Here is a 26,145-nt window from a genome sequence, read left to right as displayed (position 1 = left end):
AGGGGACATGGGTTCGTGCCCCAATCTGGGAAGATCCCACATGCCGTGGAGTGGCTAGGCCCGTGAAACATGGCTGCTGAGCCTGCGCGTCCGGAGCCTGTGCTCCGCAATGGGAGAGGCCACAACAGTGAGAAGCCTGCATACCACAAAAAAAATAATAAAATAAAAAATAAATAAATAAATAAATAAAACTTAAGTAAATTAATGATCCTTAGTTAATTACTTAAATGAAAATTTATAAGGTACAGTATAAAGAACAAAAAAATCTTCTGAGTGATTGATAAGAAAAAATACTCGAGCTATAGGTGATTATTCTATATTTGTTTAAGACCTTCAGGATAATGAAACTATAAGGACCAGCTTCATTTAGGAAAAAGAAAGAGTACCTTATAATTATGACAGGTGGTGTGCTAGAGAAACCTTTAATTTTATTTTGATTTATCTCCAAATACATGTTGATAAATCAATGTTTAGGCAAAAATAGTTGAGTTTCTGTTATTTTTCATTGTTAAACAGTCCTGAATATTAGAGCAAATTCTATCAGAGCATCACATTAGTTTTTCATTTTTTGAGACCTTGACTTAGGTCACAGTGAAGAAAATGAATTAAGATTGGAAGCTCATTTGGGATGGATAGGGCCTTGTCTAACAAAAAACTAATCAATGCTCCCTGCCTCACAGGATAGAATTTATTATTCATTACCTACTGCTAAGAGATGGCTGTCCATGGTCCTCAACTGGGGGGATCTCAGTCCATTCGCCAGAGGTCATATGTTTCCAGGCAAAACTACTGCCCAATTGGTATCACACCATTTTAGTATAGCAGAAACTGGGTCAACAAAGACAGAAATATATGGATCAGAATTTAGTTGCATTGTTAATTGGTCAAAGAAAATGCATGTTTGGAGATTCATAGGTTGCAGATATAATTCTCCCTATTTACAAACCCAAGCCAGAAATCAAATTGCTATCTTTAGAACACTTTTTTAAGAATACTCTTTCTGAAGTAATTTTGTCATTGACAGATACTGCAAGAGTGTATTAGGAAGAAGACAATTCCAAAGATTAAAATTTCTGTGGGAGTATGCAATATTATTAATTTTAATGGAAGGAGCTTTCTCTGAAATAATCCTAGAGATTATAATTCTGTTAAATTAAGCTGTGCACATACACATAGACTTACAAATGTAAAATAGTAGAAATATCTGGATTAACTGCATATTGCTAATCTTAGCAAAGGGATGAGGATGACAAAGGTGTACTTTTCTAGTACAGTTTCCAGGGCTTTTTTACATTGATTATTTCATTTTGTCCTCCAGACATCTTTTTAATTAGTTACTTTAATCCACAATTTTTCAGATGGAGATATTATATAAATTTCTCAAGAGCACACATTTCATAAGTGGTGGAGCTGGACTCAAACTCGCATCTTTGGACTCTTAAGCACTGGTCTTTTTCAATAAACTTCAAAATTAAAAACAAAAATTTATTTTTCTTTCATTTGAGTGATATTTTACTTTCCCTTGAGACAATGGCTGTCTTTTTTTTTTTTTTTTTTTTGGCTGTCATATTTTACTATCACTTCCACAACTCACTTCAAGGGAATTTATACTGAAGAAGAAACAGTATAGAAATTCATGAAGATCCAGGAGGATATTCTTACCTACACATTTTTTCACATCGGAGATAAATCATAAAAGGTTGTAGAAAGGGAAATGATAGGAGCCTCAAACAACCTTTCCACACGTGTTCAACCATCTTAATTCTTGCTTTTCCACCTTTACTTCTTTTCACCTATTTGGGCCTTTCTTGTTGTCTTAGGAAGAAAAACATCATCTGATTCCTCTAGTTAACACAAAATTATTAGTGATCTAGTAATTTATACCTCTATGATTCTGAACATTTCTAAAAGATAAAAGTATATAAAATGTCTATACATAAAGAAAACCAAACAAATGAGATAAAATCCATGCAATTGTATGTGGTGCTAAGGGTGGAGGTGGGGGAATCTCAATATAAAGAGGACAGAATATTCATAGTAATTGATATATTTGGGAGTTTGGCAACTGCATGATTAAAAGGTAAACTTGGATTGTGTTTTTTTTTTCTTTTGCATTATTTGTTTGTTCTCTTCCTCTTTATACATTTACAAGAGAAAACTAATAATCCCACTCAAAAAGACCAAGTAGAAAAGGAACAGTTTAGTTCTCCTCTCTATGCCTGAGGCTCCACAGACAGGGTGCCCTGAAAAGAAAAAAATCATATTTCTATTTGTCCCTTCTGTATTGACAACATCTAGAAGTCTAAAGGTAATTGTGGACAGATTGGATTTTTAATTTAAAAGGTATGCCTACTTAAAAATTGTCAAGAGCCACTTACTCTTTTTTTTTTTTTTTTCGGTACGCAGGCTTCTTATTGTTGTGGCCTCTCCCGTTGCGGAGCACAGGCTCTGGACGCACAGGCTCAGCGGCCATGGCTCACGGGCCCAGCCGCTCTGAGGCATGTGGGATCTTCCCGGACCGGGGCACGAACCCATGTCCCCTGCATCGGCAGGCGGACTCTCAACCACTGCGCCACCAGGGAAGCCCAAAAGCCACTTACTTTTAATCATCTCTTCTTTCCCAGCACAGAACAAAAGATATTTTTTAATAATAATTTCTTCCTACATAGAACATAAGGCATATATATATTTTAAAGTGAATAACAGTATTCAACTTTTAGGGGGGCTTTCCCCCCCAACCAATGCAAAAGAAGTATTAAAATTACAGAATAATTATACAGGTAAGTTTCAATGACAATAGTAATTTAGGAAATGCGTTCAAATAGAATCAAATCAATAATACTGAATCTCCTGTGAACACAGTTTTAGATATTGCTCTCTGTCCCTTCTAGGGTTAGGTTATGGATTACAAAAATTGCTCCCAAACCTCCCTTTGGAATAATTTTACTCTTCCTTGCTTGTCTTTTCCCCCCAGTGCCATGAAAATTACAGCATTCTGATCAATAATGATACAAAATGAGAGAAACAGAAACAGTGATTTCTGCCTTTCCCAGGCACTTCACATTTTTGTAAACACAAATATTTGTCTGCAATTACTTTTCTCTGAGGCTTGTGTTTTCTGAAACCTTTTCAAATGAGAAATACTGGATAAGTTTTCATTTTGTTTTGTTCATTTTTCTTTTCACATCCCATTGGATTGTCAGCTAGTTTCATTTGTTTACATCATGCCTCAAAATATAATGGTGAGATATACAAACACAAGTTTCAGCTGTAGGTAAAAAAATGCTACAAATGCATTTAAAATCAATACAAGCACTTAAAATCAGTAAGCATTCATACTATTAATTCAGATTTGTTGAGCTTAGTTTTATTTTCTTATTGCTAATGTGCCAATCCAATCTTAATTGGGTTGGGTATTAGAAAACCAAGGATACATTGAACCATATTCTCTTTAGCTAAAAGTAGGATTCAGATAGTTTTAGTGATTCCTAAAAATAATGTAAAAGAAACTATGTCACAGCTTCTTGATGATAGGTAGAGGCATATCAAAACAGATTAAGTGGAAATTCTGCTTCGGTTTGAGGTTTTCTAAATTGTTAAAGGAAAAACACACACACACACACACACAAAAAGAACAAGAAGAATTCACCTCACCCAGAAGTCCTTTAAAACCCAACCCCCCTGGGACTTCCTTTGTGGTACAGTGGCTAAGAATCCGCCTGCCAATTCAGGGGACACCGGTTCGAGTCCTGGTCCAGGAGGATCCCACATGCCGCAGAGCAACTAAGCCCGTGCACCACAACTACTGAGCCTGTGCTCTAGAGCCCACCAGGCACAACTACTGAGTCCAAGTGCCACAACTACTGAAGCCCATGCACCTAGAACCCGTGCTCCACAACAAGAAAAGCCACCGCAATGAGAAGCCCGCACACCGCAGTGAAGAGTAGCCCCCCGCTGGCTGCAATAGACAAAGTCCAGAAGCAACGATGACCCAAAGCAGCCACAAACAAACATAATTAATTTAAAAAAAACCCAACCCCCCAAAACAAATTCACACACAAAATTGTCTACCAGACCTTTATTATAAGTATGTGTTCTAGAACCAGGTGCACATGGATTTGAATCTTATCCCCACTGCTTTTTGGTTGTGTAATTTTGGCCAATGTTTAAACCTCTCCATGATTTGGTCTCATTCTTTGTATGCTGTGGTAACATTAATGCTTATGATGAAGTTGCTGAAATAATTAGATAATTTGTTTCTTATAAAGTGCTTGACAGAGTATAAGGCAAGTAGTAAGTATTCAGTAAATACTATTAATTTTGAAACTGTATTATTATTATTAAATAGTCCATGGTAGCTATCAGCTTCTTCAATCAGGGACTACTCTATCTCCCTCTCCATTGAACTTACTGCAATACCTGGTAGATAACCGATTTTTTAGAATGAATGAGCAATGATGATTAAATGAAAAGAAATAACGAGGAAAATGGGAGTTAGTAGTACTACAGCCTGTCTTCTTTGCCTGTCATATCTCCTTGCCTTACTTTTCTTTTCTTTAAAATTAATTGTTTATTTATTTATTTATATTTTTGGCTGTGCTGGGTCTTCGTTGCTGTGCCAGGTCTTGGTTGCTGCACCGGCTTTCCCTGTTTGCGGCAAGCAGGGGATACTCTTTGTTGCAGTGCGGGGGCTTCTCATTGTAGTGACTTCTCTTGTTTTGGAGCATGGGCTCTAAGCATGCGGGCTTCAGTAGTTGTGACACATAGACTCAGTAGTTGCGACCCACAGGCTTAGTTGCTCTGCGGCATGTGGGATCTTCCCTGGCCAGGGCTCAAACCTGTGTGCCCTGCATTGGCAGGTGGATTCTTAGCCACTGCACCACCAGGGAAGCCCCTCCTTTGCCTTTCTAAACTAAGAAAAGTCTACTTGACTTAGCATAAAAATATATCTTTAGTGTTTAAGTATTGATTACCCGTCCTGATGCTGCCGCATCCTAGTTTGTTACTGATTATATTAAAATCCATGGTTGCCAACTCATAACCTTTCATGAAGCTGCCATGTCCCTAAGGACCTTTCTCCATACATTTTTGATCCCATGGGCTGCATTCATTTGGTAATGAGATGTAGTTACACTTGCTTGATGACTCCCCAAGTTCTCCTGAGAAAGAACAGTGTGTGATTCCAGTGGAGTGTGGGAGGTCAGAAGGAGAGTGCAAAAGACAATGCACTAAGCTCCCAGAAATTCAACTCCTTTCCAAATTGCTTTTTCTTTGAATGCCCTATTGTCTAAATTTCTTTTTGTCACACCAGTCTAGTTAACTTTGAGGTAGAGATGGAGTGTTGGGGATCAAGAAAATTCTATTAGTTCAAAATAGTAGCATATTTTCCATATTATAGAATTTCTTGCATCCCAAACTCCGCTCTCCTTTTAGAAGAGCAGAAGGCACCTTCAGGGGGATTTTTATAAGTTTGTGATATTATTTAGTGATCTCTCAGTTGCTTTATCTTGAATAACAAAGTTCTGCTTGGGGAACATGTATTAGTGGGAAATGATCTCAATCAATGCTTGTTCATGATGCTTATAAAAGTCAGTTGACACAGTCAAAGTAACAAGGAAAAAAATTGGAGGGGAATAAGTTTAAGTCAGATTGAGTGATAATTCCTGGGAATTGATCTCTTAGTAGCAAGGAGAAACAGCAATTGTAAATAGGCCTTTTCAAAATCTCGTTATTAATAGCAATAGAGTAAGTGGTTACACTGTAGAGCTCATAAGCATAACTTTGTATGAGAAGTAAAAGGCAAACTAGTTCTAATGCATATGAATGGGTCCCAGTGGCTTGGATAAAAGTTTCAGTGATGGAAACATACATTATGCATAATTTCACAGAACTCCTGATGAAAGTGAAAATTGTATACTCTAAAAACCTAGGTGATTTAAAATGTGAAACCGATAATGACCCATACACTAACACTGAAGAAGGACAGGGAGACTTTTAATAAGTTGTTATAAAATACCAGTATAAAAATAGCAATATTTCTAAATTGCTACAGTACTCTCTATGATAATTTCATGCATTATTATAATGAAGTTAATGAACTAAGTATCTTCAGAAAGCATTGTACCAACATGTTAACCAATAAAACATTGAATGTTCAGTGTATATATAGAAGCTTGCCTCACATTCTGGTTTTTATTACATTCAGGCATATGACGTAATTTATATTTATTATTACTTGCATCTTTGAGCTTTCTGCTGAGTAACCCAATCACTTTACTTTTGGTGAGTGTGTGTGTGTGAGTGTCTGTATGTGTCAGGGAGGACCTAGGGGTGGAAAGGACAGTTTGAAATGCCAGTGACAGGGAAAGTGACCTTATATTACCAGATAAATTATGGATTCCTTTATTCCCCTGTTTTTTAAAATTATTATTACTTTCTTTGCTTTTTCCATTTCTATTTCTCCATATGAAGCTCCATCCATGGCTTACTAAGAAGAATTTATAAATTCAGGTGTGTGTGTGTGTGTGTGTGAGTGTGTGTAAGTTTTGGGGTGAAAGAGGACTAGAAACATCTAGTAACCAACATTTTTCTTGCCTGCAAAAATTGCAAGAAGCCGAAGAACATGTCGTGAAATGAAACAAATATAGGAGTTTAACCAATATCAAAAGGAGAGAAATATATCCCTTTTCTCAACAATGGTCTAAGTGTTCAAGAATAAAGAACAATTTTTGTTAGAGCTGTAAAATAGTGCTTGCTGTGGTGAAGGGCCATGCTGGATTTAGATGTTGAATGAGTTTTTAGCAAGTGCCTTACATTAAAATACTTTTATTTCTAGTTTTGAAAGAATATGTTTTGCTCATTTGGAAAATCCTGTACCAGAGTAGTTCACAAAGCTGCAAATCTGAAACATATTATTTTAAATAACTAGACAACTTTGAGTATTCAAAACAAAGTGCATTCAAATTGAGGTAGAATGTATAGAATATGCTGACAAGGATTCCATTCAGTTCACACTACTTTAAATAGACTTTATTTTAAATGACTTACTCCACATAACTGTGTACTTTGAGTGGTAATTACATTTAAGTCTTTGATGCCTCTTCTGATAAAATTTTTATTGAGCAATGAATCATACTGCATAATCACCAAAAGGCAAAGGAATAGACACTTCTCTTGTTAGTTAGACCTGGTGCCTTCACAATACAACTGAGAATGTTATATTTTTATCTGATATTATATCTGATTTTCTTCTGTGGCCATTAGACTGAAGTACTGGAGTCAGATAAGTTAGTTGAATGCTGAGCCACTCAACGAATTGCTGTTTATTACATGTAAGAAACATTAGATAACATTCCTTGTTACTCAATAAAACTCAGCAGTTTTGCATTTTCTGTCACTTAAGTATGTGATTTATCACATTTTAATTACTTAAACAAATAGATATCTTGCATTGTGTGGTCTCCAAATAAGAATGTTAACTCTTAGGTTATCTTTGAAACAACTGGTAACCATACAGGTACATACTTGGATCCTGTCCAAATCAAAAGATAAAACAATTGTCCTTTAGTATATTTATCCTCCTCCCAAATATACGTGAACCATCATGGTAATTTTGTAATGATTCTAGACAGATATTTGAATAAATAGCTATTTACATTGGATATTAAAGTACAAAAGTATTTCCATGGAAACCTCCTAATGATTATTTTAGATAGAAAAATAAAAACTGTGTGCCAAACCCCATTTTAATTACATTTCTGATGTAATGAACTTTTAACTGATGATTCAATTGGTATGTGTGAAATAAAAAGTGAATCTTTTCTTTTTTCTTAGAAAACTTGTTAAATCGTGTGATTTCATGAATAGAGGTATTTTTTGGTAAAAATCAGTCTTTAATTTAAAAGGAAGTTGGCATTTCAGCATCTACCTTAAAAAGGAACATTGACTCAATGAGAATGCCAAATAAGTAATTTTTTAGAGTTCTGTTTTTAGAAATAAAATATATGGTACTTTTCACAAGAGGCTTTGGGAAAGATGCTATAGATTGAATATTTTCATTCTGCGGGAAAAACATGCCCTTTCATTTGGTAGCAAAAGAGAGCATTAACATAATATATGATTCTAAAATCATCTTTGATTATGTGCATATGATTTTATGTGCAGGAATTTTGATAAGATCACATCATACACAGAAAAATCACACTTTGGAAAACTGGGCATAGAGTTTTGAAAAAAAATAGGTAAAGATGGTAGATATGAAGAGTTGGTGTGTTCATTGGAATGTATGAATACTGTTAATTTTTTAGAATTTACTTTAAAATTTATCTATTCTCTTCTTTGTATTACTCTTGTATATGTTCATTTTGTTAATCACTCTATTAATTACTCCCTCATTCTTCTTCTTTTCCAACACATATTTACAGTCTCTGGAATTAGGAAAACCATGTTTGTTGGATAAATTCTGTACCGCTCATGACTAGCTATGAAATGGCAGCAACTGGTTACTTACTAGTGAGGGGAGACAAGAAGTAAAGTACATAAGTAGAATTTATATCAGGTAAGATACTGACAAGTGCTCAGGAGAAACTTTAGGCAGTAAAAGAGGATAGGAAGTATGTACATATACGTATGTTGGGGTGGGGGAGTTAGCATTCTCATTTTTAACAGAATAGCCAAGGAAGACATCAACGAGAATATGAGTAAATAAGTGACAGAAGTAAGGAAGATATCCATGAAGATATTTACAGAACTATCCATTTAGACAGAGGAACTACAACAGTCCAAGGGAACAGCTCCAGTCCTTATGGTGGGGCATGCCTGGGATGTTTGAAGACCATCAGAGAGACTAAAGAGTGGAGGGGACAAGAGAGAGAGATGCTGTCAGAAAGATCACAGCAGCCTTACCATCTAGACCTCATGAATATATTAAAGACTTTGGTATTTCTCCTCTGTGAAATGGGAGACTGGGGAAATTTTGAACAGAAAAGTGGCATGCTGTAATGTCTGTTTTTTGTGTTCAGAATAGTCTCAACAAGCCTGAGGACAGAGAACAATAAGAAGGAAGCAAATCATCTGACAGATGACTGTGGCTTGGAAGAGCAGGATAACAGTAGGAGTGGTGAAAAGAGATCAGATTTAGATATTTTTTGACCATAAAACAGATAGGATTTGCCAATGAATTTGATGTGGGTTATAAAAGAGAAAGTGGATTAAAATACAGTTTACCCTTGAACAATGCAGGGGTTAGGAGCATGAGGACTCCCTCCTCCCCTTCAAAATTCCTGTTATAACTTTACAGTTGGCTCTTCTTATCCATGGTTCTGCATCTGTGGTTTTAACCAACCAGTCATCCTCTAGTACTGGAGTACAGATTTATTTTTTAAAGTCAACGTATAAGTGGACCAGCGCATTTCACACCTATATTGTACAAGGGTCAAATGTATTCCTTTACCGTTTTTACATAAGAAATGAGAAGAATTGAGATGCTGTTAACTAGCAGTGGAAAGAGCTGAGTTGAGGGGAGGGTAGGCCTATTGGAAGCCCAGTTTTTGACAAGTTGACATTGGGATGCATATGACACATTCAACTGGAGAGGTTATATAGGTAATTGAGTTTATGAGTCTGAAATAGGGATCCTCAGCAAATAGGTGATATTTATATATTCCATTATTTTATCTGTTTTGCCTTTACTTTAGTGAAGCACTGAGGATCAAGACTGGGTTTGAATATTAGCTTAGATGTAGCAGGATGTAAACTTAGGCATGAAAGTTAGACATTAATCTGTGGTCATTGTTCACTTATACAATCTTAGCTAGAAGTTAAGAATTTGTTTTTATTTTCCATTTTTATGGAAGTTTGTAATATTGATTGTTTTAAAATAAAAATAAATATAACAACAATTATGTATCTTTCTGACATTTTTTTTTCACAATTCTAATGGTTAGCACTTATGGGTATGGGGCTTGGAGAAAATGATGACCAAGGAAGCTACTGATCTTGATGTTAGTTTAGACATCTGGCCAGAGATGCCAAAGTACCCATTCACTATTGGCAAATTCACCAAGAAATTATCCTGAACTTTGGATCAAAACTCTGGTTAGTGGTATTTTCCTCTGCACATATATCTCTCTCAAAGGTGATTGTAGTAGGAACAGGATTTAGAGTTTCTAATCCTGCCCACGCTCTGACACCATTAACTGGAGCACCATGGTTAGTTGGGTAATTCTCAGAAGATCTCTTTCCCTTCTTTCCTTCACAATGTTCTTTCCCTGAGGCAGCTCAAGATGCATGAGGCAGTCACCCAGAGTCTTTACTCTCTAGGGATGGTTCTTGCCTACACTTGACCTACATCTAGCACCAGAAGCTTCATCTTTTTCTCTTATGATGAAATTTTCTTATTAATTGGCACAAGTGCTCTCCATAGGGATAAGACATTGTTGGGTTAGCATTATTGGGAATAATTATTTCCCTCCAATCTACTAGCTGTCAGTTCTGTAATAATTAAAAGACATATAAATATTATGCAAATAAATACTCTAGAGGGATATTTAGATGCCATACACTTTAATTTCTAATTGAAAGGATCGGAGAGTGGACAAGGTGTTACCTATGGTAGAGGGTGTGGAAGCATAAAAAAAAATACTTTTGTTCCCACCCCGGGTTATGTGACAGGCTTTGCAATCAGAATCTGTCATTTGTTGTGGCTGGATTTCAAAGATGTAAACTCAGTAGCTCAAAACTTAGTGAGAAATGCTGCAGGAATGACATTTTCAAGGTAATAGCTTGTTAATTGAGAATACTGGTGGTTTTCTTCAGTTCTGTATAGATATTTGTTGTTCCCCTGCAAAGATAGTTCTGCTGACAAAATTCCTATTTGTGAGTGCAAGGACAATAGCCGCTTGACATTGAGGAGAGAGTCTGAGCAGTTTTTATTGAGATGCAAATAATACAAGGTCCCCTGACTCTTTGGCTCAATACCTGATTCTGCCTGCTTAGGGGCAGCAGAATAGCAAGTGTAATTCAAAATCACGCTTGACATGTATTGTCTTATTTAATCTTAACTACTCTGAGATATAGAAAGTATATTTTCGTTACAAATAACTACATGTCATGGGTGTTGATGCTCCTTGCTAAAATGCCAAACCTCAGCTGTTAAGCATATAAATGTACGTGGATTAATACACTCACTTCTGTATATGACAGATAACCAACAAGGACCTACTGTATGGCACAGGGAACTCTACTCAATATTCTGTTATAACCTATATGAGGAAAGAATATTAAAAAAATGAATATAGGTATGTGTATAACTGAATCACTTTGCTGTACACCTGTACATCACTAACACAACATTGTAAATCAGCTATACTCCAATAAAATTTTTAAAATGTAAGTGGTTTACTCTATGTATGTATATATGACAAAGACACTGAGTTATGGAATTTTATTCAGGTGCATATTTTTCATAAGCTTATTTTGAGGCATCTTGTCTTTAGACTATTTTTAAGAAGACCCAGTGTTGCCTTAGGTTCCGTCTTTCTTTATGATTGCTTACTCATTTGTCCAAAATGATACATTTCATAAAAATGTCTATAGTGAGCTTGGATTTCTGGAATCTTTCTTGTTTTCATCGTTGAAGTTTCCACAAATCCTGTTGCAGAATAAAGCAGGATGAAGTAAGGCTTTTCCCTTGGCATTCTTAAAGCATATATTTATTCTGTAGCCATCCAGGAAGTGAGAGCTGGTCCTTGACAGCTTGCTCAAGTAGCTATACATAGTTGCCTTAGATACTTCTCACTGAGCTTTTAATTCTGTAACTTGAATTTCCCAATTTCTAAAGATTGGCTAATTAAGGTATGCTGACATTCTTCTTCACAAAGCATACAAAGTTATTCTTGAGTTTTACCATTTAAGATGGTTTATATTAGTCCTCCAGTTTCTTTATTGCCAGAAACCTTCTTGGCTTGTAGGTATTAACTGAAATTACTTAATGGCAATTGCAGATTGGGTTCAGAAAAATACATTGTGTTAGCCAATGTTAAAAAAAATAAAGTAAAACACAAGTAAACCTAAAAAAGATATTAAGGTAACATTGGCTTATTTGCCCATCACTTAGTAGTTTCATTCAATCTATCATCATGGATTTCTTATATTACTGTTACACTAAAACATTTCTGCAGATTATTTTATGAAAACACATTCCAGGGATTTGGCAAGTGCATGTAAGTGGATGAAGAATTTATTTGACGTTAATTAATTTCTAACTACTTTATTAATGTCTATGTGTTTTAAAATGTCCAATATGATGAAACAAAGAGAATTGTTGATCTTTTTCAGTATTTTTGCTTGCTACTCCTGCATCAAGATGCCTGATGTGGTGCCGGAAGGCTGCACCAACAATGTTTTCTTAGAAATGTTGGGGGTGAACCTGGGGCAAAAAGTACCATACTCCAGTGACACCATAGCATGACATATTAGGAATTACTGAAGTACATGGAAGATCCCATCATAGAACATATAAACCTACCAAAATACTTTTCTATTGCAACTTGAAAAATGCACAAAATGGTCAGTATGACTTACCATATGCATACTTTGAACATAATAATAATATGAAGTAAGAATACTTTTGCTTCAGATTTACTGCCTAGATACTCAGCTGGTTCTGAACTGTATAAAACTATTAAGGATTATGTTGTCAATGAATAAATTTGGTATGGAAGTATGTTCTGATGGTACAGCTGTAATGATGGGACAACATTCTGAGTAATTACCCAGATTAAGGATCTTTCTCCACAATGTAAATCAACTCACTGCTTTCTTCACAGAGAAAGTTTTATGATGGAAGAAAAAGGCAACTGATATAACCACTGTACTTAGCAATGTAGTAAGATTTGTGAATTATATAAAGACTATTAGAGTCTATTTTCTTTAGTATCTGATAATATAAGTGTTGATTATTAAGAATTACATTCATAAGTATGATGGTTATTGAGAGGAAAATTTCTGCTGGTCGTATTTGAACTATGCAACAAGCTCTTCGTGTTCCTGCAAGACAAGAAAACAATTTGGTCCAACTTTTAGTATAAATCAGCAGCAAACATGCTTATTTTTCTGATTTTTTTCTTGTTTTTGTTTTTAATGACTTTAAAACTTTCCTATAAGTCATGTCATATATATATGTGTGTGTATATATATATATATATATATATATATATATTTTTTTTTTTTTTTTCCCCCAATGACAGATGACATCAAAGGAAAAACAAAAGTTAAAGCTTGGAAGAACAAAGTGTCTACACATCATTATGGCATGCTTCATAATTTAAAGACAATCATCAATCTATATCACACATATGGAAAAGTAATCACTGAGCATTTTCCACATTTGATAGAATGATTTGAATTTTATTTTTCACCAAAAGAAGATTCAAATGTAGAAAATTCATGGACCTGATACTCATTTTAAAAATGAAAATGTAATTTAAATTTAGCTGTATTTTTATGGCATAAGTTGCTGAAATTGGCTACTTATGAATGACTAACCTTAACTTTTGAAATGATGATATTCTTCACTTTATTTTGGATGAAATAAAATTAATATCCTGAGATTGCTTTAAAATATCTTTTTTATTCCTATCAATATATCTATTTTCATCTGTTTTTTTCTACTCTGAGTGTTATTAAACACACATTATAAAATTTAAGATATACATTATGGCCCATGAGTAGTGTTGTAAGGGTATGTATACTGCCTGGAGGAGAGTGGGCAGATTTCCATGAGGTCCTTTCTAATTTTCAGAAGTCACTGTTGACTACTTCTTAAATTCTGTCTACATTCTGCCTTCCCATGACTTCTAGTGCCTTTGTACACAATATTCCTATATCGCATGATGTATACCTGAATAAAACCTAACTGTAGGAACTTTACATATAATATCACTATAAATTCCACAAGATTGGAGTATACAAAGCAAAATCTTGCCATCAGGTTTTTGCTTTACACAAGAACTACTATACTTTTGCCCTAATTTGAATGTGATAAAATAGTTCAGTGTGTCAGTTCTTACAGGGAAGTGATTGTTTCCCAACATATTTACGTATAGTAATTTTGGATAATCATCTGCCATTTTATACTCATTCCCTGTATGATCCACTCCCTGCTTTTTTTTTTTTTTTCTTAATGACTTTACATTACCTTCCACTTGAGTAAGTGGAGCATATTTCTTTCTTTTTTTGCGGTATGCGGGCCTCTCACTGCTGTGGCCTCTCCCGTTGTGGAGCACAAGCTCCGGATGCTCAGGCTCAGTGGCCACGGCTCATGGGCCCAGCCACTCCGTGGCATGTGGGATCTTCCCGGACCGGGGCACGAACCCGTGTCCCCTGCATCGGCAGGCGGACTCTCAACCACTGCGCCACCACGGGAGTCCGCGTATTTCTTTCTTTTTTGTTTCCCCCCCATAGATACTGGCTTGGCCCCATGACCAATGAGATGTCAGTGGATTTGATATGAACAGAAGCTTGAAATGTGCTTGTGTGGTTTGACTAGCTCACATTTGCTTTTGTGATCTGTTGCAAAAAGAATATGCCTCCAATACCTGGTGGCTCAGGGATAATGTGGACACATTTGGAGTGGACTGGAACACAATCCAGAACCTGAAACTAAGTCCAGATGAGCCCAGCTGACCCAGCAGAGCTACGGCAAACTCACAGACTAGTGCGTTGAAACCACAGAAATGTTGATGGTCACGGATATTTTGAAGCAGATAAGTAATATGTAGATTCCTAAAATTAAAAAAACAACCTTTTTAATTTCTGGCATTTCTTGGGCTCCTATGACTATCATTTTAAATCTTTTCTTCTAGAAACCTTCTCTTTCAGCAGGGTAAGATGAAGGAATTATTACAGCTCTTCCACATGAGTTTTCATGTTATGTAATCTGGTGTATGACAAAAAAATATACAAAAATGGGACCAAAATGATGGGTCTTCTGTCATCCATTCCCTGACAAAGTAGATGAGGAGCAAAATAACAGTGGTGTTTTTGTAGCAAGATTTGTTTGGAATGGATTCTATTGTTTATAGCTAAGAATCCTGGCATTGGCCACTGGAAAGCAATATCCGTCTCCCTCTCCCCCTCCTTCTCTCTCTTCCTTTCTATTTATAGATTCTGTGTGAGATGGTAGAATCATTTTCTTAAGTCTTATAATGACCCTTTCTAGATGGCTTTCATTTTGTCCCAGCTATCAGTGATTTTAGCACAAAGTACTATCTGCAGTAACACGTCCTCCTTCAATAACTGCTGTACCATCAGAATTTGACATGAACATTTTCATGTAAACATACACCTCTTTCTTTTTGCTACACTGTTTGTATCATGAAACATCTTTGCCACATTTACATAGATCTTTCATTCTACAAGGCTGTGCTTCACAAATATCACCACTGAGGGATTATTTTAAAGGTTTTTCATAGTCCATTGTGACATTTTGCAAAATATAATAAGAATGAATTGCTAGAAAAATAAAACAGAATTAAAAAAACAGACATTCATAACAGAAGCTCATTTATCTTTATTACAGATTCAACAGGAATATAATTACATTTCAGTAAATATAATAAAAATAAATAGGGTCAAAAACATAATTTTAAAACTGTACACATTGTTTATTGAAAGTGTGCACATAGGTGAGTAATCTAGAGAATTTCTTTTATGGGTGTAAATTTGCATGTTATACAATACTAACTAAAAATTATGAGTAAAATGGAAAAATTTTTATATCAAATGCCTATTCACACACTGAATGAATACCACATATATTGATATTTAAACTCTGACTGTGACAAATGAGCTTGCTTCTTGCTTGTTAACTTATACAGTCTCAGGTGGATCTGGATTATGAGTGAAATTTTTCCTCTGATAACCTATGACATATAAGTTTATTATTCTGATAGTATAAGTGAATTTGGTCATTAGAGAAGATGAAATTTGACTTAGAGCAACTTTGTTTTCTGCATGTCTGCAGATATGCTGTGGTTCTACTGATTAAGCTGGAATCAGTTTGCCTTAGTGAGATGGGCTGGGACCTGGGACCCTTTGCTGCAGTGCTGCAATGCTTGTACCTGGACACACCTCTCCTCGAGCAATAAAATATAAAGAAACTATATGGGACTAAAAATAACTGTGTGCATGCACAGTTGGGGCAAATTATTGACAAAAAGATACAAAAGACCAAAAAACTCAACTGCCACTTCTAAAGAGCCAGGAGCAAAAGCAGGGGGTCAGGAGCAAAGGTAGGGTACTGCCCATGCTCCCTACACACAACACCACCTAAGGGGTGGGCAGACCACGTAAGCCACCCCTCAGGCCCGAACCCTGGACACATCCCTACCTTCACCCCATATAAGGAACAAGCTTGCCCCCCTGAGGGAGCAAGTGAGCAAGGGAACTTTTTTATTCTTGCTCTCCCCTGCTGCAGCAGGGGCCCAAGTAAAGCCTTGCCTGAATTTCTTGTCTGGCCTCTAGTCAATTTCTATTGATTGGGGAAGGCCAAGAAACCTGGTCGGTATCATTAGTGCCAGATGTGCTTTGTTTTCAGGTCCTCCCCATATGCCTTCATGTCCTTGGAATGAAAGCTACTTGGAGGGAGTATGCTCTTCTTGTAGTGCATAGGATCACAACAGAGCAATGCAAATGATGCACAATTAAAGCCTCTACTCAGATCAGGAACACTGACATCCCATGGTTTGAAGCAAGTTCCATGGGTAAATCCAAGTTTAATAAAGCATATCTACTTACTCATTGAAAAGCTGTTGATGCCAGAAGTGACTGACGACAATTATCTAACCCACCACATATATTTTCACTAGAATCCATTTACCAAATTCAGTGTTAGTGCTAAGACATGATTATTGAATAAGCCAGCACAGAGCAGGGTAAAAGTGTAATGATTCTTGGCCAAAGTCATAATCCTAGTGGCAAGACTTCATATTGTAACCACAATTCCTCTGGTATTCTTGGTGGACTTTGGGAGCAACTGTAGAAATGGGATTTGCTTTTGGCATCTACTTTCTCTCTGGTTTAATGTTTATCTTAGATTAGTATTTAGAGTTTATTATCACTGGTAGATTTGTTTATTAGAAAGTTCCCACATTATGGTTCGATTTTATACACTATATGTAATATACTACTATGATATAACAACTAGAAGGCACAAGAGAGCAAACTGTAGATAGAATTTGAGAGAAAGTCAAATGGCAGGTGAGAAATAACCTTAGGGAAATGTGACCGCTCTCCTCCAAGACAGGCCAAATAGCCATCACTGGCTTCAGAAAAAAATTATCCTGACCCTCTTTATGAATCTCAAAGAGAAAGTCAACATATAATATCACATTATATCATAAAAGACCACATTATTTTAGTACATTTAGAAAAATGCACAACCATTACAATGCCACTATTAGCGATGAGCTATAGTAGAACTATTGCTACATTTTTATTTATAGTACCTGAACCTTTAGTAGTAATACAGCAATGTGAACTTCCTGAATTTGATGGCTTGCACAGTATTATGACTATATAAAATATAGTATTCTCTTTGTAGAAAATATGCAATAATATATTTGGGTATAGGGGACATGTGTCAGCAACTTACTCTCAGTAGATTCAGGAAAAAATAAAAAGTTTCCTTGAACAGTTTTTTCAAACTCTCCACAAGGTTGAGAATTGTGTCAAATTATATTTTAAAAGCTACACCAGTGACAAAAATGTAATATAGTTAGTAATAAGTGTAACAAAAGACATTAAAGCTTTTGTGTAGAGATAATAAACTTGTATTAACAGATATTAAAAAGTAGAGACCTTCAAGATGGCAGAGGAGTAAGACGTGGATATAAACTTCCTCCCCACAAATACATCAGAAATACATCTACATGTCGAACAACTCCTACAGAACACCTACTGATGCTGGCAGAAGACCTCAGACCTCCCAAAAGGCAAAAAACTCACCACGTACCTGGGTAGGGCAAAAGAAAAAAGAAATAACAGAGACAAAAGAATAGGCACGGGACCTGCACCTCTGGGAGGGAGCTGTGAAGGAGGAAAAGTTTCCACACACTAGGAAGCCCCTTCACTGGTGGAGATGGGGGATGGTGGGGGGTCGGGGAAGTTTTGGAGCCATGGAGGAAAGCACAGCCACAGGGGTGCGGAGGGCAAAGCGGAGACATTCCTGCACTGAGGATCGGTGTCTACCAGAACTCACTAGCTGGAAAGGCTTATCTGCTCACCCACCGGGGTGGGCAGGGGCTGCGAGCTGAGACTCAGGTTTTGGAGGTCAGCACCCCGGGAGAGGACCGGGGTTGGCTGCGTGAACACAGCCTGAAGGGGGCTAGTGCACCACAGCTAGCTGGGAGGGAGTCCGGGAAAAATTCTGGAACTGCCTAAGAGGCAAGAGACCATTGTTTCGGGGTGCACAAGGAGAAGGGATTCAGAGCACCACCTAAACGAGCTCCAGAGACAGGCGCGAGCTATGGCCATCAGCACAGACATCAGAGATGGGCATGAGATGCTAAGGCTGCTGCTGCCTCCACCAAGAAACCTATGTGCAAGCACAGGTCACTATCCACAACTCCCCTCCCAGGAGCCTGTGCAGCCGGCCACTGTCAGGGTCCCGTGATCCAGGGACAACTTCCCCGGGAGAACGCACGGCACGCCTCAGCCTGGTGCAACGACATGCCAGCCTCTGCCACTGCAGGCTCGCCCCACATCTGTACCCCTTCCTCCCCAAGGGCCTGAGTGAGCCAGAGCCACCTAATCTTCTGCTACTTTAACCCCATCCTGTCTGAGCGAAAAACAGACACGCTCAGGCAACCCACACGCAGAGGCGGGGCCAAATCCAAAGCTGAACCCCAAGAGCTGTGCGAACAAAGAAGAGAAAGGGAAATCTCTCTGTGCAGCCTCAGGTGGAGCGGATTAAATCTCCACAATCAACTTGATGTACCCTGCATCACTGGAATACCTGAATAGAAAATGAATCAACCTAAAATTGAGGAGGTGGACTTTGGGAGCAACTGTAGAAATGGGGTTTGCTTTTGGCATCTACTTTCTTTCTGGTTTAATGTTTATCTTAGATTAGTATTTAGAGTTTATTATCATTGGTAGATTTGTTTATTGATTTGGTTGCTCACTTCCATTTTTTAATATAGATATATATATTTTTTTCCTTTTTCTCTTTTTGTGGGTGTGTATGTGTATGCTTCTTTGTGTGATTTTGTCTCTTTAGCTTTGCTCTTACCATTCACCCTAGGGTTCTGTCTGTCCTTTTTGTTTGTTTGTTTGTTTATTTTTTTAGTATAGTTTTTAGTGCTTGTTATCATTGGTGGATTTGTTTTTTTGTTTGTTTGCTCTCTTTCTTTATTACATTTCAATTTCTCTATTTTTAATAATTATTTTATTTTAAAAACTTTATTTAATTAATTTATTTACTTTTTCTTGCTTGCTTTTTTTCTCCCTTTTCTTCTGAGCTGACAGGGTCTTGATGCTGCAGGCCAGGTGTCAAGTCTGTGCCGCTGAGGTGGGAGAGCTGAGGTCAGGACATTGGTCCACCAGAGACCTCCCAGCCCCACATCCTATCAAACGTTGGAAACTCCCCAGAGATCTCCATCTCAATGATAAGACCAGGCTCCACTCAACAACCAGCAAGTTCGAGTGGTGGACACCCCATATCAAACAACTACAAAGACAGGAACACAACCCCACCCATTAGCAGAGAGACTGCCTAAAATAATAAGTTCACAGACACCCCAAAACACACAACCCAATGCGGTCCTGCCCACCAGAAAGAAAAGATCCAGCTTCATCCCCCAGTACACAGACAGGCACCAGTCCCCTCCACCAGGATCCCTACACAACCCACTGAACCAACCTTAACCACTGGAGGCAGACACGAAAAACAACAGGAACTATGAACCTGCAGTCTGTGAAAAGGGAACCTCAAACACAGTAAGTTAAGCAAAATGAGAAGACAGAGAAACACACAGCAGATGAAGGAACAAGGCAAAAACCAACCAGACCAAACAAATGAAGGGGAAATAGGCAGTCTACCTGAAAAAGAATTCAGAATAATGATAGTAAAGATGATCCAAAATCGTGGAAATAGAATGGAGAAAATACAAGAGACCTTTAACAAGGACCTAGAAGAACTAAACAGCAAACAAACAATGATGAAGAACACAATAAATGAAATTAAAAATTCTCTAGGAGGATTCAATAGCAGAATAACTGAATCAGAAGAACGGATAAGTGACTTGGAAGATAAAATATTAGAAATAAGTACCACAGGGCACAATAAAGAAAAAAGAATGAAAAGAATTGAGGACAGTCTCAGAGACTTCTGGGACAACATTAAATGCACCAACATTCGAATTACAGGGATCCCAGAAAAGATGAGAAAAAGAAAGGAACTGAGAAAATATTTGAAGAGATTTTAGTTGAAAACTTCCCTAATATGGGAAAGGAAATAGTCAATCAAGTCCAGGAAGCACAGAGTCCCATACAGGATAAATCCAAGGAGAAACACACCAAGACACATATTAATCACACTATCAAAAATTAAACACAAAGAAATAATATTAAAAGCAGCAAGGGAAAAACAACAAATAACATACAAGGGAATCCTCATAAGGTTAACAGCTGGTTTATCAGCAAAAACTCTGGAAGCCAGAAGGGAGTGGCAGAACATATTTAAAGCGATGAAAGGGAAAACACTACAACCAAGATTACTCTACCAGCAAGAATCTCATTCAGATTTGACAGAGAAATTAAAAACATTTACACATGAGCAAAAGCAAAGAGAATTCAGCCACACCAAGCCAACTTTACAACAAATGCTAAAGAAACTTTTCTAGGCAGGAAACACAAGAGAAGGAAAAGACGTACAATAACAAACCCAAAACAATTAAGAAAATGGTAATAGCAACATACATATCAATAACTATCTTAAATGTAAATACATTCAATACTCCAACCAAAAGATATAGACTGGTTGAATGGATACAAAAACAAGACGCGTATATATGCTGTCTATGAGAGGCCCACTTCAGACCTAGGGACACAAACAGGCTGAAAGTGAGGGGATGGAAAAAGATATTCTATGCAAATGGAAATCAAAAGAAAGCTGAAGTAGCAATTCTCATATCAGACATAATAGACTTTAAACAACTATTTACAAGAGACAAAGAATGAACAAGGGATCAATCCAAGAAGAAGATATAACAATTGTAAATATTTATGCACACAACATAGGAGCATCTCAATACATAAGAAAATGCTATCAGCCATAAAAGGGGAAATTGACAGTAACACAATCATAGTAGGGGACTTTAATACCCCACTTTCACCAATAGATAGATCATCCAAAATGAAAATGAATAAAGAAACACAAGCTTTAAATGATACACTAAACAAGATGGACTTGATTGATATTTTTAGGACATTCCATCCAAAAACAACAGAATACACTTTCTTCTCAAGTGCTCATGAAACGGTCTCCAAGATAGATCATACCTTGGGTCACAAATCAAGCCTTGGTAAATTTAAGAAAATTGAAATCGTGTCAAGTGTCCTTTCAGACCATGGCGCTATGAGACTAGATATCAGTTAGAGGAAAAAATCTGTAAAAAATACAAACACATGGATGCTAAATAATACACTAGTTAATAACCAAGAGATCACTGAAGAAATCAAAGAGGAAGTCAAAAAATACCTAGAAGCAAATGACAATGAAAACACGATGACCCAAAACCTATGGGATGCAGCAAAAGCAGGTCTAACAAAGAAGTTTATAGCAACACAATCCTACCTCAAGAAACAAGAAACATCTCAAATACACAACCTAACCTTACACCTAAGGCAATTAGAGAAAGAAGACCCAAAATTTCCAAAGTTAGCAGAAGGAAAGAAATCATAATATCATATCAGAAATAAATGAAAAAGAAATGAAGGAAACAATAGCAAAGATCAATAAAACTAAAAGCTGGTTCTTTGAGAAGATAAACAAAATTGATAAACCTTTCACCAGACTCATAAAGAGAAAAAGGGAGAAGACTCAAATCTATAGAATTCAAAATGAAAAAGGAGAAGTAACAACTGACACTGCAGAAATACAAAGGATCATGAGAGATTACTACAAGCAACTCTATGCCAATAAAATGGACAACCTGGAACAAATGGACAAATTCTTAGAAAAGCACAAACTTCTGAGACTGAACCAGGAAGAAATAGAAAATATAAATAGACCAATCACAAGCACTGAAATTGAAACTGTGATTAAAAATCTTCCAACAAACAAAAGCCCAGGACCAGATGGCTTCACAGGTGAATTGTATCATTTAGAGAAGAGCTAACACATAACCTTCTCAAACTCTTCCAAAATATAGCAGGGGGAGGAACACTTCCAAACTCATTCTAAGAGGCTACCATCACCCTGATGCCAAAACCAGACAAAGATGTCACAAAGAAAGAAAACTACAAGCCAATATCACTGATGAATATAGATGCAAAAATCCTCAAAAAAATACTAGCAAACAGAATCTAACAGCACATTAAAAGGATTATACACCATGATCAAGTGGGATTTATCCCAGGAATGCAAGGATTCTTCAATATACACAAATCAATCAATGTGATAAGCCATATTAACAAACTGAAGGAGAAAAAGCATATCATCATCTCAATAGATGCAGGAAAAGCTTTCAACAAAACTTATCACCTGTTTATGACAAAAACCCTCTAGAAAGTAGGCATAGAGGGAACTTACCTCAACATAATAAAGTCCATATATGACAAACCCACAGCCAACATCATTCTCAGTGGTGAAAAACTGAAACCATTTCCACTAAGGTCAGGAACAAGACAAGGTTGTCCACTCTCACCACTATTATTTAACATAGTTTTGGAAGTTGTAGCCACAGCAATCAGAGAAGAAAAAGAAATAAAAGGAATCCAAATCAGAAAAAAAGAAATAAAGCTGTCACTGTTTGCAGATGACATGATACTATACAGAGAGAATCCTAAAGTTGCTCCCAGAAAACTACTAGAGCTAATCAATGAATTTGGTAAAGTAGCAGGATACAAAATTAATGCACAGACATTTCTTGCATTCCTATACACTAATGATGAAAAATCTGAAAGAGAAATTAAGGAAACACTCCCATTTGCCATTGCAACAAGAAGAATAAAATATCTAGGAATAAATCTACCTAAGGAGACTAAAGACCTGTATGCAGAAGCCATAAGACACTGATGAAAGAAATTAAAGATGATACAAATAGATAGAGAGATATACTGTGTTCTTGGATTGGAAGAATCAACATTGTGAAAATGACGATACTACCAAAAGCAATCTACATATTCAGTGCAATCCCTATCAAACTACCAATGGCTTTTTTCACAGAACTAGAACAAAAAATTTTACAATTTGTATGGAAACACAAAAGACCCCTAATAGCCAAAGCAATCTTGAGAAAGAAAAACGGAGCTAGAGGAATCAGGCTCCCAGACTTCAGACTATACTACAAAGCTACAGTTATCAAGACAGTATGGTACTGGCACAAAAACAGAAATATGATCAATGGAATAGGATAGAAAGCCCAGAGATAAACCCACGTACTTATGGTCACCTTATTTTTGATAAAGGAGGCAAGAATATACAATGGAGAAAAGACCACCTCTTCAATAAGTGGTGCTGAGAAAACTGGACAGCTACATGTAAAAGAACGAAGTGAGAACACTCCCTAAAACCATACACAAAAATAAACTCAGAATAGATTAAAGACCTAAATGTAAGGCCAGATACTATAAAACTCTTAGAGGAAAACATGGGTAGAACACTTTATGGCATCAATCACAGCAAGATCTTTTTTGACCTATTTTCGAAATAAAAACAAAAATAAACGAATATGACCTAATGAAACTTAAAAGCTTTTTCACAGCAAAGAACCACATAAACAATACAAAAAGCCAACCCTCAAAATGGGAGAAAATATTTGCAAATGAAGCAACTGACAAAGTATTAATCTCCAAAATTTACAAACAGCTTATGCAGCTCAATATCAAAAAAACAAATAACCCAATCCAAAATTGGGCAGAAGACCTAAATAGACATTTCTCTAAGAAGACATACAGATTGCCAACAAACACATGGAAGGTTGCTCGACATCACTAATCATTAGAGAAATGCAAATCAAAACTACAGTGAGGTATAACCTCATACCAGTCAGAATGGCCATCATCAAAATATTTACAAACCATAAATGCTGGACAGGGTGTGGAGAAAAGGGAATCCTCCTGCACTGTTCATGGGAATGTAAATTGATACAGCCATTATGGAGAACAGTATGAAGGTTTCTTAAAAAACTAAACATGGAACTACCACATGACTCAGCAATCCCACTATTGGGCATATACACTGAGAAAACCATAATTCAAAAAGTGTCATGTACCACAATGTTCATTGCAGCTCTATTTACAATAGTCAGGACATGGAAGCAGCCTAAGTGTCCATTGACAGATGAATGGATTAAGAAGATGTGGCACATATATACAATGGAATATTACTGAGCCATAAAAAGAAATGAAATTGAGTTATTTGTAATGAGGTGGGTGGACCTAGGGTCTGTCATATAGAGTGAAGTAAGTCAGAAAGAGAAAAATAAATACCGTATGCTAACACATATATATGGAATAAAAAAAAATATTCTGAAGAACCTAGGGGAAGGACAGGAATAAAGATGCAGATGTAGAGAATGGACCTGAGGACACGGGAATGGGGAAGGGTAAGCTAGAACCTAGTGAGAGTATCGCATATGCATATATACACTACGAAGTGTAAAATAGATAGCTAGTGGGAAGCAGCCACATAGCACAGGGAGACCAGCTCAGTGCTTTATGTCCACCTAGAGGGGTGGGATTGGGAGGGTGGGAGAGAGATGCAAGAGGGAGGAGATATGGGGATGTATGTATATGTATAGCTGATTCATTTTTTTCTAAAGCAGAAACTAACACACCATTGTAAAGCAATTATACTCCAACAAAGGTGTTAAAAAAACAAAAGATATTAAAAATTAAATAAGTACGTATACCATGTTCATGGATAGGACATTGTAATATTTAAAGATGTCAATTATCCTAAAATTAAGCAATTCATTAAATTGATTCCCTTATAATTAGTAATGGAGTTTTTCATGGAAGTTGGCAAGTTGATGCACAACTTCACGTGGAAGCGCAAAGGGCTGGGAATAGCAAAAATTCTTTATAAGAAAAATAATAACAACAACAAAAACACACAAAAAAGATAAATTTAGTTGTATAAAAATCAGGGAACTTTTCTATGGTATAACAAGTCTTATTATAATGCTTCAAATACAGAGTTCAGAAATAGATTTATATACATATGGAAATTTAGTTCAAAGCAGATTTGGCACCTATATCAGTGAGAATAGGATATCTTTTTCAAAATAGTATTATGATTACCAGTCATACAATTAGATTAATATTTCTCACTGGAAAATTTTCGTGTTTTTTCAATTCTCTTATTGCTCTGAAAATCATGAGTATGTCCCTTTGTGTAGATTATTTTTATTAAATATGCAGGAAGCATGGTAAATATTTTAAATATGAAAACTAATGCAATTCATTTAGTCTAAATAATTTTCTTGAATTAATTTTTTAGTAATTTCCTAAAATTTATTTATTATTTTTTTCTGATTTTCTTGCAGGCACTCTCATTATTCACATATTGATCCTTTTGTACTTATCTTCTAATATTGTTTTATTTTCTCCTATTTTAAACCTATTTTTTAGTATACTTAATGGAAAATTTCCACAATTTTATTTCCCTACCCCTATATTTAGTTTTAATTTCTCCTATATTTTTAAATTTCAAGGGCTGGTTTTGTTCTTTAAATATTCCTTTTCATAGCAGGCTGTTCTTTCATATGTGCGATGTGTTCTTTCTTTTTGTTTTTGTTTTTTTTTTTGCAGAAATTAATTATAGATCCTTTTTGCAATTTTATTCTCTCCACATTGTTTCCAGTTATTCCAAAATCTTTTTGGAAATTTGTTTTCTGTATGTTCTGATAGGTAATTTCC

Source organism: Lipotes vexillifer, unplaced genomic scaffold (genome assembly GCF_000442215.2).
Source record: "Lipotes vexillifer unplaced genomic scaffold, Lipotes_vexillifer_v1.1 scaffold527, whole genome shotgun sequence".
NCBI classification, from domain to species: domain Eukaryota; kingdom Metazoa; phylum Chordata; class Mammalia; order Artiodactyla; family Lipotidae; genus Lipotes; species Lipotes vexillifer.
This window is presented reverse-complemented; position numbering follows the sequence as displayed.